Source organism: Taeniopygia guttata, chromosome 4A (genome assembly GCF_048771995.1).
Source record: "Taeniopygia guttata chromosome 4A, bTaeGut7.mat, whole genome shotgun sequence".
NCBI classification, from domain to species: Eukaryota; Metazoa; Chordata; class Aves; order Passeriformes; family Estrildidae; genus Taeniopygia; species Taeniopygia guttata.
The window spans coordinates 16,309,738-16,323,121 of record NC_133029.1 but is presented as its reverse complement, the minus strand read 5'-3'; positions in this window follow the sequence as shown (position 1 = coordinate 16,323,121).

Here is a 13,384-nt window from a genome sequence, read left to right as displayed (position 1 = left end):
CAGTCATGGCTGTCTCCATGTCAAAATACATTTCTACAGATCAGTGCACCACATTTGTCTTTTTTCTTGCTGTTTTCACCTACTCTGCCAGGGGCAAAAGTTTTCCTTTGGAGAATTATCGATGTTTTTGCCCATCAACATAAATTTCTAATCGCTGATACAAGGATTGAGAGTGAAAGAAAACATAAACAATTACACAAACACTTAATTAAATGCATTACATGCCCGCCCTCTTAAGCCAAGCACAACAGTCTTGACCTCCCTGTTTTCACCCTGGGTTACTCAGCCCACCCCAAATGCTTAGTTTTCTTCCTTAAACACATCTGAGCAAGGGCACCAGGTGCTCCTTTGTGGGGCTGATGTTTTGGCATGTGATGGGGTGTGACAGGAACATGGTCTCCCCCAGAGGTCACCTCTGCAGCCCCCAGCTGCACTAACTGGCTGCTTGCACAGCAGTGCAGTGACCCCACAATTTATGCCCAATCCACCCCTCCCAAGGAGCAGAGGTGAGGACATCCCCTCCCCAACCCATGGTAGGAACACAGAAACATTCAGTAATCAGCCTGCTGCTGAGAATAGTAAATTCTGCATCTTCCCACCAAATGATAACAAATGTCTGAAGGGAATCAGCTGACAAATCCTCTTGCTCAACACCACTCATCCCTAAGCTGGATGAAAAAAACAAACTCCTTTCATGGCAGGAAATCCTCAGGCCAGTTTGTCACCAGGATTCAGACAGATTTAAATAACAGACCTGCCAGCAGTGGATTTTGAGTGGTGAATGATACAGCCAGAAAAGCTGGACAGCAAGCATTTCTGTGGGCTGAGAGGTACAAATCCTATTTTTAAGATAGACACGGGTTCTAATGCTTTCAGGATAAAGATGGAGGCTAAAGATGAAGTAGGATTCTAGAACTCTTTTTAGGAGTGATTTAGGAAAAGGTCAAGCTCCTGCCTACAGCTCCAAACATTCTGTTTCTAAAATGGGCCACATAAAAATTCCCCAGGCCAGACCTGCCAGTTTTCAGCATCCAGCTTCAGCCTTTGAACAGAACTGGAAGATCCTAATTTAAATGTCTTTTTTAGTGCTTCTCTGTGTATTTTGGAATGTCCTTTATGGGACACTAGCAGTTTCTCTGATCCCATGTCTTCATATTCCCTGTGTGTTGGACATGTTTTCCTGCTGGTACAGGAAGCAAGGAGCCAGGACCACTGCAGAGTGGTTGTCCCACCCCTGTGCTTCAGTTCAAGTGAAATTAAAATTATTTTTTCCTTCCTTTGCAAAGTGTTTTGAGATCTATTGATCAAAACCCCTGTGAGCAAGCCAGGTGTCAGAGTGTTTATAATATTCAATTGCTGCTCCCTTGTGCAGGAGAAGAGCTGATGGTTTGTTATTAATAGGGCAGGAAGTGGGGATTAAACTTTGCTCTCTAATTACAAACAAAGGCTATAAGAGCTCTGTAGCTTCTGGATAAACCTAGGAATGAGCAACTGTTTCTAAGGCAAGTGAATCCCAGAAGCAGAAACCCAGATTGATGTCTCACAGGGAGCTGAATTAAAACAAGGTCGGGTTGGCAGGCTGCCTCCTCTTCACCTTGTGAATATTCTCCAAGGGAGGGATCTGGAATATAACTGCTCTGACGCAGGGTTTCCTGTTGCAAATGCTCTCTGCAGCCTGGGATTTTGTTCAATATGTGCCTAAGCCACATTTTTGAGTGGTGTAAATTGCCATCACACCACGAGAGTTTTGGGGATCAAAAGAAATCCTGGCTTTTGTTAGCTGAAGGTTTAACCCAGACTGAAAAAACATCCTTAGCAAAAGCCATCTCTGAGGCTGGGGAGGCAGTTCTACCCTGCAGGTGAAGCAGGGCACCCATCTCCCAAAGCCCACGGTAGAGCTGCAATTGCAGGAGAAGTTGTGCAGGGCAGCCTTGGAATCTTCTGGGTGTCTCCATGAAATCACACGGAAAAAGTTTCAGAGCTGTGTAAACAAAACTCTGCCTGTTCAGTGGCCTCACTGATTTGTTTTAAACTCCTCATGCATATTTTGCATTCACTTTCCAGGAATAGCCCAGTGAGATTCACCCTGGCCTAAGAATTCCTGGCCACTGGGATTGATGTCTTTGGGATATCCAGTTCCCTTTTGTGCAGCGCCAGATGGCTACAAGGGTTGTGGGGGTCCTGATCCACCTGTGGGCCACGGGACTATCACATAACAAATCTGATACTGCAGCAACAGCCAAATGGATTATTTATAGGTGCATATAGGTTCTATATGGTACAGAAGGTCGTGGGGTCCTGCTGGTACATCCAGGGAGTGCAGCCATGCCAGGCCCAGCCCTGCAAGCTGCGGAGCGCCCTTAGCAGAAAGCTGCATTCTAATTAACAATTCTGGCTGCAAAATGCAGTCCTGTGCTAACACAGCCCTGCTGCTCCCAGTCTGGGAGCTGGTTTGGTCAGAATTCCCTGGGGACTCACTGCCCCATGCTCAATTGGTTGATGTGGCTGTGCCCTTGGAGCTGCACAGCTGGGAATTTGCACTAGAAAGGCTGCACACTCACCCACCCGCTGCAGCAACAATGCAATGGGATTTTTCTCTAAGTGCTCATAATTAAGAAAGCACAACCCATGTAATCACCCAGCCCTGCTCAACATCAATGGAAAAATACACAGACCAAGAATTGCCTCCTCTCTGCTTTTGAATGGCACAATAAAGTAAATAATCTGACCACAAGAATTCAGGGAGCAAAACAAAGCCTGAACCCATCATCAGCAGCATCTCCCTGCCTTTAAAGCTCGAGCAGTGTTTAAAAGATGCTCTCTGGTATGAGCAGCTTTCCAAGTGCTGCACACTTGCCGTGCCATGAGCTGGAGATGAGGCAGTGTCCTGGGAACATCCCTGCTCACCAAACATCTTCATTTATTACAACATCAGTGATGGCAGGAGCTGTGCCTGCCCAGAAATCCAGGTCTCAGAAAGAGCTCTCACATAAAAATAAACAGAACTCTCTTGGGCTGTTACTTAGCAGGGCATAAAAGCAACAGAGGAGATACTGATTAAACTGGTCATGGAAAATTTGGGTCATACTATTTAAATTCAGTTTTCTGGTTATGTTCCTTCTTTGTTGTGTCTCCCTCCCTCTGCTGTTTCAGATGCTGAAGGCAGCTCCATAAGCACCAAGATCTATGAGTGCTCTTCTGACCCTTCACACCAAATTTACCTCTCAGTCTTGCTGTGAGTCCAGATGCTCCAAAAAGAGATCACTACCTGTGAAGAAAAGAGCAGGAAATAAAATGAACTATAAGAAGCCACTTGGCCCAGTCCGTTATGTGAGTTTCATGGCACCCAAAAATTTTAAAAACATTAATTTAGTACCATTGTATTTCAAGCAATTATAGAGGGGGAAAAATAAACCAAAAAAGACAAAAAGAACCTTGCCAGTGTCAGCCTGTTTTTGTATTAGTACTTCTGTGTGCATGAGATTTCTTGAATAAATTTTTGCCTTGAAATTCCACCCTCTTTTAAGAAAGATAATTTAACCTAAATTCTAAGAAGTATCAAAAATTAGCTAGAACATTGTCTGGTGCTACAGTTGTAGTTCCCAGATCACTGATGTTTTACAAGGCCATGAGAAAAGACCTGCAGCTGCCCTGCAGAACCTCACTGTCTTTTTCAGTCTTTCAGCTGAAAATGCTGGGCAGGTGCATGACAGTCCTTTCTTTCTGGTTAAAAGCATTCTATAGCCTCCCAAATCTGAGAATTGGTAGTTTAGGCTAAATTAGGCTTTAAAAGAAGGATAACAGCAAGTTAGTTTTGCATTCTATTAAGTCAATTATAAGTTATTATTCTTGGTTCTTCATTTGTACCTCATTTCTGTAACATCCTCCCTGCATTTTTCATGGAGTCTTTTCTGTGTCACTGAACACTAAGGTTTATGTTGTGCCACTTGTGAGGGACAGAAGGGCTGTGTGAAGGGGGGTTCTTTATACTAGACTTTAGGTTCAACTTTTTCCACTACCAAAGTCCCAAACTATGTGCTTTGAGTGCTCAAACAGACATCTGAGGATGGAATGGAAGGGAATGGCAGTTCACCAGATGTCCATGGGTGCGTGATTGATCCATGTCAACATCAGGGCACAATTAGGCAAAATATCAGCTGGGATATCACAGTTAAACCACAGAAAACAAGGCTTGCTGTAAGAATTTTGCTGTGGATAGAAAAATATTTAAAACTAAACGATAATAGAATGGACCAAAAAGGACTGGACTGGTGTTGGCCAGTTACTGCTGAAGGATCAGACTTGCAACCAATCTTGTACAATATTTTTCTGCAGGACCCTGGCAGGGACTGTCAGAACACGTGAGTAAAACTTGCTGATGATGTACACTGGGAGGCACCATTAATATACAGTGCCCTACAGGAAGAATGGCATTCCTCTGGAGAACTGGATCATGGTAATGGGAAGCAAGAACAAATGCCTTGGGACTGAGAACAAGAATTTCTCCTCTAATCAGTCAGGAGCAACACAGGAAGAGAAAGGTCAGAATATATTACACACATGTATGGATGTCATTGTGCTACAGCTCTGAAACAGGAAATGGAATCTGAGGTAAAATAATTACAGCAGAGCTGGGGGTGGGAGTGGCACTTATGGGGCTGCCAGAGACCTTCCCTGGTCCTGCCCCAGCCCTGGCCACCCATACTCACTGCAGGACTGGAGTAACTGGGGGCAGGAGACCTGTCCCACCACAGGAGGCTGAAGCTGGGATTGTATTTTTTATCTGGGATATCCAAAGAGCCTGGAGTGGGTACAAGTGTGTGTTTATGTCCATGTGAGATAGCACATGGAAATAGGAGCTCAGGTGGGTTTGGATGTTTGGGCCTCACTGCAACCTCCACCTGCTTGTTCTGCCTCACAGGTGGAAGCGCTCCTCCGGCTGACACAAACATCCTGCAGCCTGCGGGCAAGGGAGGCAGAAAACTGATCCACCCAAAGAACAGCACAGCAGAAATACAAAGGTTGTTTTTCTAGACCCAGTCTCCAGACAGTCAAGCAGCCTGGACTCTTTGAAATCTGAGATGGCTCAGTCAATGGTGATTTGGGAATCTTGCCCAAGTCATATTTCCATTGTAGACAGAGGGTCCCAAAGGTGCCCTCTTTGTGGAATGTATGCCCAGAAGAAACCAAGCTGCTTGCTCCACACCCCTTGGAGTGCTGGGGACAAATTTGTTAGCTAAGGAACAACACTGAGCAGGAATTACTGAGGAAGGTGGCCATGGATTCCCAGTGGTGAGGGAATTAGAAGCTGGCTCCATCCATGGCAGCAGATGAAGTTCCAAGAAGCAGGGCCGTGGTTTGGGTGCTTGTCACAAGTGCTGGGGCCCCAGTGACTGCAAACCTGCAATGACACCTACTGGTAACCAAAGATGTTCCGGCGTGCAAACTGAGCCTGCTTCCTGCCAAACCGAAGCGATTGATTTCGTATCTCGGCTTGCCAGCACCGAGGTTCTCCGCAGTGCTGTTGTACATCCTGGCACAGGAAGCTGCACTCTGCTTAGCCACACTTTCAAACAGCTTATTTTCAATTTCTGTCTCCTGGTCTGAGCTGAAAAATCCATGTTGGAGTTGTCAGTGTGTGCCCAGTATGGGCACTGGGAGCCCAGTGCTCCTCTCCATCAGCCCAGCCAGGTGTGGATGGACATGGCATGGACATCTCCTGGACCACTCCTGTGTCTCCACACTAATGGTTCTCTTATCCTGCACTACAGGAATTACCCATGAACTTCCTCCTTAGCACACCTGCTCCCTGAGAGCTTTGGAAGGTGACCCTCTTTATCTGCAGCTGCACAGATATTGCCCAGATCATCCCTGAACTGGTGACACAAAGCAAGCAGCACTTCCAATAAAACAGTCCTAATGCAGACAGTAATGGAAAACAAGGGTACTTGATCTTACACTGGAAAGTCTCAGAGCCAGTGATAATATTTCCCTCAAAATTATATTTTTTTTTCCACCTTGAGATGAAGACTTTGACCAAATCGATGGAGGACTGGTGGTGCACTGAGCACTTCACCAGGCAGGAGAAGACAGGAGATGTGGCCAGATTTGCACTGGGCTTGCTCATTTTGAAGGCATAATGTGGAAAGAAAGGGAGTGGGGAGGGAGAAATCATCTCTTTGGAAGCTGGATGGGTTTTAACCTGTGTCCTGTCAGTCTGCTGGAACACTGCCAGAATGATTTCTTGGACAGGCTGCCATAAATTACAGGAGAAATAGAAGTAAAGTAATTAGACTCAGGAATCCCAGTTGAATGTTCCACACAGAATTCTTTAGATTTGTCTCAAATTTTAAATTATCTCCTTGTCTTTTTCTAACATATTTCTGGGCTACACTACAACCATGCACAAGCGATGAAAGTTCTCTAAATTATTTCTAAGACTTGACATTATTTCTAACACTTGAAATTATTCATTTGCATTAAAGAAAATCCAGGGTGAGAATGTTCTGTATTTGTTATAGGTAAAGAGTTGGACAGAGGGATTATCTGCTGACACCCCTGGAGTGCACGCAGCCCAGATTAATGGCAGTACCTCTGCAGAGCACACATAAATATATATGAGGGCCAGTTTTCCAACTTCTCTCTACAACTGGGAGAAGTAAGCACTTGAAGGGCACACTTTGTCTTATCCTGGACATCTGGAAATACCTCTGCCAGGGTGAGATGAATTGTGCCTCAGAGAGGAACCTCTTTTTCCCTTATTTGGACACTCCATATATATCAACCTTACACAATAAATATAAAACCTTGTCTAAAAGATCCTGTAAGGAGAGTCTGGACAACTCTGCGGTGTGGCAAATATTTAGTGTGGAGAGATGAGCTCTGCCCTTATGTTACAAGAGAGAATTGCTTGCCTCAGCCTTTGCTGTACACTGCATGAACCTCTACTGTGAAGACCTAAAGAGAGGTCCTGCTACTCCCTTCTATGAAGAGAGTACAATTTTTAAAATTATATTTTCAGCAGAAATAGGTTCTATATTATCTCCTTGCCCACATATTTTAATGCTTTCCATTACCTCTTTGAAAAATTCAAGTAGAACAAATGACACCCACAAGAACTGGGCATCCAAAGCTCCAGTGGCTCTTCCTGTGGCACAAAACCTCTGAGCCAAGGCTGTACCAAGGAGCTGTCACAAATGAGGGGTACAACTGCATCATATTTCTCTTGTTTTTCTATCAAATCTCCTCATGGTTCTGAGTCTCTCTTGCTTGAGATGCCAGAAGCAAAATGAGCTGGAGGTGAAATTTCCTACAGCAGTTCCCAGGAGTTTCCCCTTGCATTGAATGTTTCTGGGAGCTGTGTAACTACAGTAACTGAGGGACAATTCCTGCCCAGCACAGAAAACCATCACAGCCTGCAGAGCAGTATTTGGGCTCTTAATTTGGGCATAAGGAGTGTTTTGCTCATCCCAGACTTTCTGTGCTAAAATAACATGTAGAACACACTCTCTTCTTATGTGCCTCCAGGAAACAATTCAGCTTCCAAATGGGCTGGTTTGCCATGGCTGTAACAGACAGAGCTAATACACTATTTACTTAATCTGGCAATTTTTGAAATCTTCCTTTAATTAGAGCTAGATACAGTCTGTTCCTGAAATTCATTTATTTATACTACTCGGCGTCCCCACTGATAGAATCAAATGAAAACTCTGCCTGCAAATATGTTTTTCCTCCTGCATTTAGAGCTCATGGCATTCCACAACACTTTGAGGCCAAAGTCTGCGACTTAAGAGAACCAAATCTTTGGCAGGAGTCACTTCTTGTGAAACTATTTTTGGCCCAGAACAACAAGGCTTGTGTAGCTCCCCACAGTTCCCTATCACTAAAATACCACAGGCTGTTGTGGAATGAAAAGGAGTCATGGGGCTAAGCCAATGTCCTTTGGGTCACTGGAAATCCAAAAGGCTGATCCAATTTAAGATTCTGTTGTATGAAAAGATGGATTTCCTTTTTCCCCCAAATCACATCATCATTAAAACTTGTCCAGCCAGGTGTTTCTCTGTGGGTCAGCTCCTGAAGCACCCGGGTGGAGGTGCCCAGCTCCCATTTCTGTGGATGTCTGGAGACATCCACAGAATTCACCAGGAGAGGGAAGCTCCTGAATTTGTCTCACGAGTCTCACACAAAGTCTGCAGGGGAAATGAGGGTGGTTTTCTGTTGGGGAAGATGAACCAGCGCTCCTCACAGTTTTCATTGCATAATTCCCTGGAATGTGGCAGACACCTCCGAAGGAACTCTCTGAGGTCTGCTCAGAGGCAACACTCCGAGCATCCTGAGCCATGCTGCGGCAGCAAACCAGGAAAGGTGGGAATTGATTCTGGAGAACCTGAGACTGCTTGGCAAAGGCCAGTGTCTCACATAGTGCAGCACGTGCCCCCAACACTTCCCAGGGATCTTTTCCCCCTCAAGCCCCAGTCCTGAGCATTTCCTCATGCTGTGGGCAGAGGGGTGGTGTCCCTGCAAGCTGCCATATACAGGGATATAGCACCTGGACTTTCTCAGGGTACAAGGCTTGACACAGAAAACCTAACATGCAAAAATCTCTTTTCCTTCTGCTTTGGAATTATTTCTACCCTTGCAAGGAAAGGGGAAACAAATGAAATTTCACCCACAGAGGATCGTAACATTTTACAGCCTTTTAGCAATGAAAGTAGCAACAGAAAATTGGGGAAAACAGAACCAAAGCTGCTGGATGGCAGTATGGAATTAATCTCTTTTCATTTGCTACTTCAGATTTTATTAACATAACAGAAAGGAAAATAATGGATCAGGGCTGAATCAAGCATTTCACACCAAGAAGAGTCAGAATTTCTTTTCTAGTTATTTTCTAGCATACAATAGAAACCAAATGTCTCCATCAGGATTAGGCCATAAGCCACCCACAAAAACCAAGCCTTGCCAAATATAAACTGTCCCAATTCTGTTTTTTTCCTGTCAGCAAACAGAATACCATCAGCTTGTTTACACAGAGCTTTGCAATTAAGTAAGACAAAAATTCAACAGCTAATTTTCATGATCTTTCCATGCAAATGGATCATTTATCAAAAAAGGTGGGAATGGCCAGTTCTCTCACCAGGTTAAATTGCATGGCTTGAGATCTGTAAAGAGGAACCACAACAAAAGAGCAAGGCAGGGTGAAAGGCCAGGCATTCCCATTGTCCATTAATTAGGAACCCTTAGTCACTGCAGAGTGTGGGTGCAGCACACAGGCAATGATCAGCATTGATTTCAGGGAGAGCTTTTCTAAACCCATAAAAATATTCATTAAAAAGTTGACTCCTTCCCCAACATGGAACTCCATGGAATTGATCCTGCTGCACCCCTGGGCAAGGCCCAGTGGCTTCTTCCCTTTTTAAGTTGCTGAAGGATTTGCTTGACCCTGCCTCAGAATGCATCAAACACAGGGGTCCTGTTCATGTAACAGGGAATGGCGGTTAAAATCCTGGAAAATTGCTATAAAAACCCATTTGACACCCAGACAACTGGATAATCCATCAGAGGTAGATCAGCCAACAAGGGAAATCACAGCTCAGAGTTGGAGTCTCTGATTTTGAACATTTCTAAACATGAGGCTTTAGGATTTAGTTTATCATGGGTTTAAACTGCAGGCTGAGATCTGAACACATTTTTCAATTACATTTGCACTTTCACAGAGTTTTACATTCAGATCAAATGCTGGATTAGAAGTGTTTCAATTGTTTCCAACCATCTTGTCAAAAAGCCTCAGTTCTGGGTATTTGTTCTGTGTATTTTTATTTAAGACCATGACACAGAGCAGGCCTTGTGGATCAGCATATTAAGGGCTTATTGCAATTGTTTGGAGAGATGCTTGTTCACCCAATTAAAAAAATCCTGACATTCAGTAAATCAACATAATTTGGAAAACATTTTCATTTCAAAAGATGAGATCATGTAACCTTAACATTTCTGTCTGTTATTTACAGTGGGTAGGCAGAACTGTCACAGTTGTGCTTTTCAACAACCTTCATATATTTAGTCAGAAATCTCTGTTTCTGGAAGCTTTCTGTGTTGTCATGGAAATTATCACCACATCCCTAAGACTAGGATAGCAATTTTATGACAAATTACAGGAGATAGAGAAGGAGAATATTTTGGCATAAGACAATACTTAGAAGGAAAAGAAATCACACAAGGTTTTTGGACCCTAAAAAGGCATCCAATTAAAGATGACTCTTTAATCTCTGCCCATGCTTTATAACCAGTCAAGTACAAAATCTACCAATCTGCAGGAGGTATTTTTTTGCAGGATTCAATGCAATCCCTCTATATCATCCAGGGAAGATTGGCCAGGACATTCAGGCTACTTCCAACCTTTTTTCCTAAGCATCACACCCCAAAATCTAAGAACAAGCCACACCAGAACATAAAGTTCTCAGGAAGATTTCTGACCATTTTAATCTGAATCTTGCAGACTTTTTCTGGTATAGACACCCTGTGCAATCAGCAGGTCTCCAAACCTTTGAAAATTGCTCCTGCATAAAAATCACCCAACAGTGATTTTCAACAACAGAGGGAACTCTTCTCAGGTAAGGAAAAGGATGTGAAAAACAATTTTAGCTGAAGAGAAAAGATACTTTCCCCCTGTTGCTGCACTCTAAGCTCTGCAAAGGTGTCCCAGGAATCTGGGAAGCAAAGAAGGAGGATCCTGTAGAACCCAACTTTGCCTTCATTAGGCCTAGAGAGGTGAGAAAAAAAGGCTGATCACAGAAGGATTAAACCCAGTTAATAAACAATCCAGCTTGTGCAAAAACTTCAACCCTGCTCCCTTTCCTGGTTACCTGGATTCACTGGCTAGAACATTAAAGAATGAAAAATTCCTGCTGTTTTCCATTTAGGGCATAACAAAGTGATTTACAAACTGAAATAGCAGTTAAGCAGCTGCCTAAAACTCAAAATACCTAAAATTATTCATATAAACAGAACAGATATTTTTCTTATTTTTAAAACAAAGTGAAAATTTTAACTTGAAAAAAAAGGTCAAGAAATGTTTTCATATTCTTGGGTTTTTTTCAGAGACATCGTTGATCATTTTGGTTTTGAAACAATTTCTAAAATTAATTTAAACTACTTTTTTATGCAAGTAGCAAAACACAGGAGTACATGGAAACAAAGTAAGGATGTTTCAATCTGTTGCTGGCTGCGTGTGTCCAGAGCACAAATTTGTGCCAGAAAGAGGGAATAGGCTGGAGGGACTGAAAGATGTGTAAATGTGGCACTTGGCACTCAATGATCTTAAGGGTCTTTTCCAACCTCAATTATTCTGAGATTCTACATCTGAGCTGCTTTTAGTCCAGTTCCTGGAAAATCTATAAAAAGACTCAATAATCAGAGCCTGCATTTAAAAAGCTCTTAGCAATGAACTGAAAATATTTTTATTGGTTTTTTTTTTCCCTAGTATTGATATTCAAAACAGCAACTCGCTTCACGAATTTGGAGTTTCAAAACTGTATCTGCCTCGCTACTTTCTAATTAATAAAAGCATCCTTTTTCACCGATAAAAGATTTCTCACATGAAAGATTTGGCAAAGTGGGACGGTCCTGAAATAAGCTCCAACAAATCGCAGTTGGTTTGAGTTTCACCTTTCAAGGCGATCTTGGGCGCTCAAGCAGCAATTCCAGGCAGCGACCAGGAGAGAGCAGGCACAGACAAGGCTTGAGGACGCAGCCCAAAGTCGCAGCGAGCTCCTGGTTTAAGCGCTAAAGCTGAGAGGAGTCGGATGATTTAAAGACCATTATTTGATGGTGTGTGTGTATGACTGAAGGTCTCCAAATGGCAAACGTTGCAGCTGATATTAAAGGAGGAAGTTCTCTGCCAAGGGACAAAACCTCCTCCTTAAAAAACAAATCTAATCCCTGATCTTCTTCCTGGCAGACAATAATTTATTTCAGTCCAATCATTTATTTCAAAAGAATAAAGAAACTTCCATGCCTGAAAACCACACAAGTGTTTCAACAGAGACCACCCCAGCCCTGTTAATGGGGTCAGGGCTGCTCCACTGAGATTGGGATGGCTTTGGAAGTTTGAATGGTTAAAGTTCCTTTGGGATGGGGATGGTTTGGAGACTGGAATGGTTAAAGGCCTGCACACAAGGAGCAGGGAAAGACAAACAAGCCTCAAAGGCACAACACATCCCCTGGACCTGATAGCATCCTCCAGCCACTTCAAAAGAGCCCAGGTCTGTTTGATATTCCCTCTTCCTCCTTGAATTTGGAAACATGTAAACAGGGAGAGCTGGGCCAGCAGCTTTGAGCTGAAGGCAGGAGAGGCAGAGGGAAGTGGGAGGGGAGCAGGGCCCAGCTGGCCTGGCCTGGCTGTTGTCAGATGGGAAGGGCTCTCTGCTGCTGGCTCCTGGAGATCAAACAGCAGATACAGCCCTGGGAGAATAGATGGCTTTATACATCTGGGAACTTCCTGGCCTGGCACATGGTTACCCTGTAGGATTTTGTGCCAGGTCTCCCTTGCTCGCTGTCGAGGTTTTGTTGCAATTCCTGAGAGCTGTCCAGCTTCTCTGGATGACCTCACTCCTGGAACTTGCTGTGCACACATAGTCCTCAGCCTCTGGAATAAGGAGGACACTTTAAACAGCCACAGGAGAAAACAAAAAACCTGTAACCCTAAAGGATGCAAATCCAGGAAGAAAGCAAAAATAACTCAGTGTTTATTATTTTTAGGTTAGTGAGAATTTTATGAACTATCTCATAGCTGGATGTCTGAGTCATCATACTTAAAAGCTTGAGGATGTCAAACCTATAATTATTTACTACTGGAAAATCAAAGAGAAACAGCGATTTTCATAAACCTCAAGCTTCAGAACAGAAGCCAATCTCTGCTTGCAACAAGAGCCTCTTTTTGAAGCAGGTTATTTTAGAAAGGCTCCTTATGGAAATTCCTCTAAAACATCCTGTCCTGACATCTGCTGGAAAGGGCAAATGAATAAATGAGCCACTGGTCAGATGGGTCAGCACTTCTCCAAGCAGTAAGGTGCCTGCTGACCAAAATCTATGCTCAGCAAAACATGTGAATAATTCCTCAAGGCTCACTGAACCACCTCGAGATGTCACCAGTTTTGTTACAACTCTGCTAGAAAATAAGAGGGAAAAAACCTTGCTAGAGTTTCTGTGAGTCAGAGCCCTTCACCAAGAGGAATTTCTCATAATTTCTCTTCACAACCCTCACTGAGATTCCCAGCCTACCTTCAAAGTGCCTTTTTACAGTGCCACAGAACTTTTCCAACTGTTCTGTGCAAAACAAATTCCTGCTACCCTTCCACCTGTGCCAATCAGATCCCACCTTCTTCCTTCT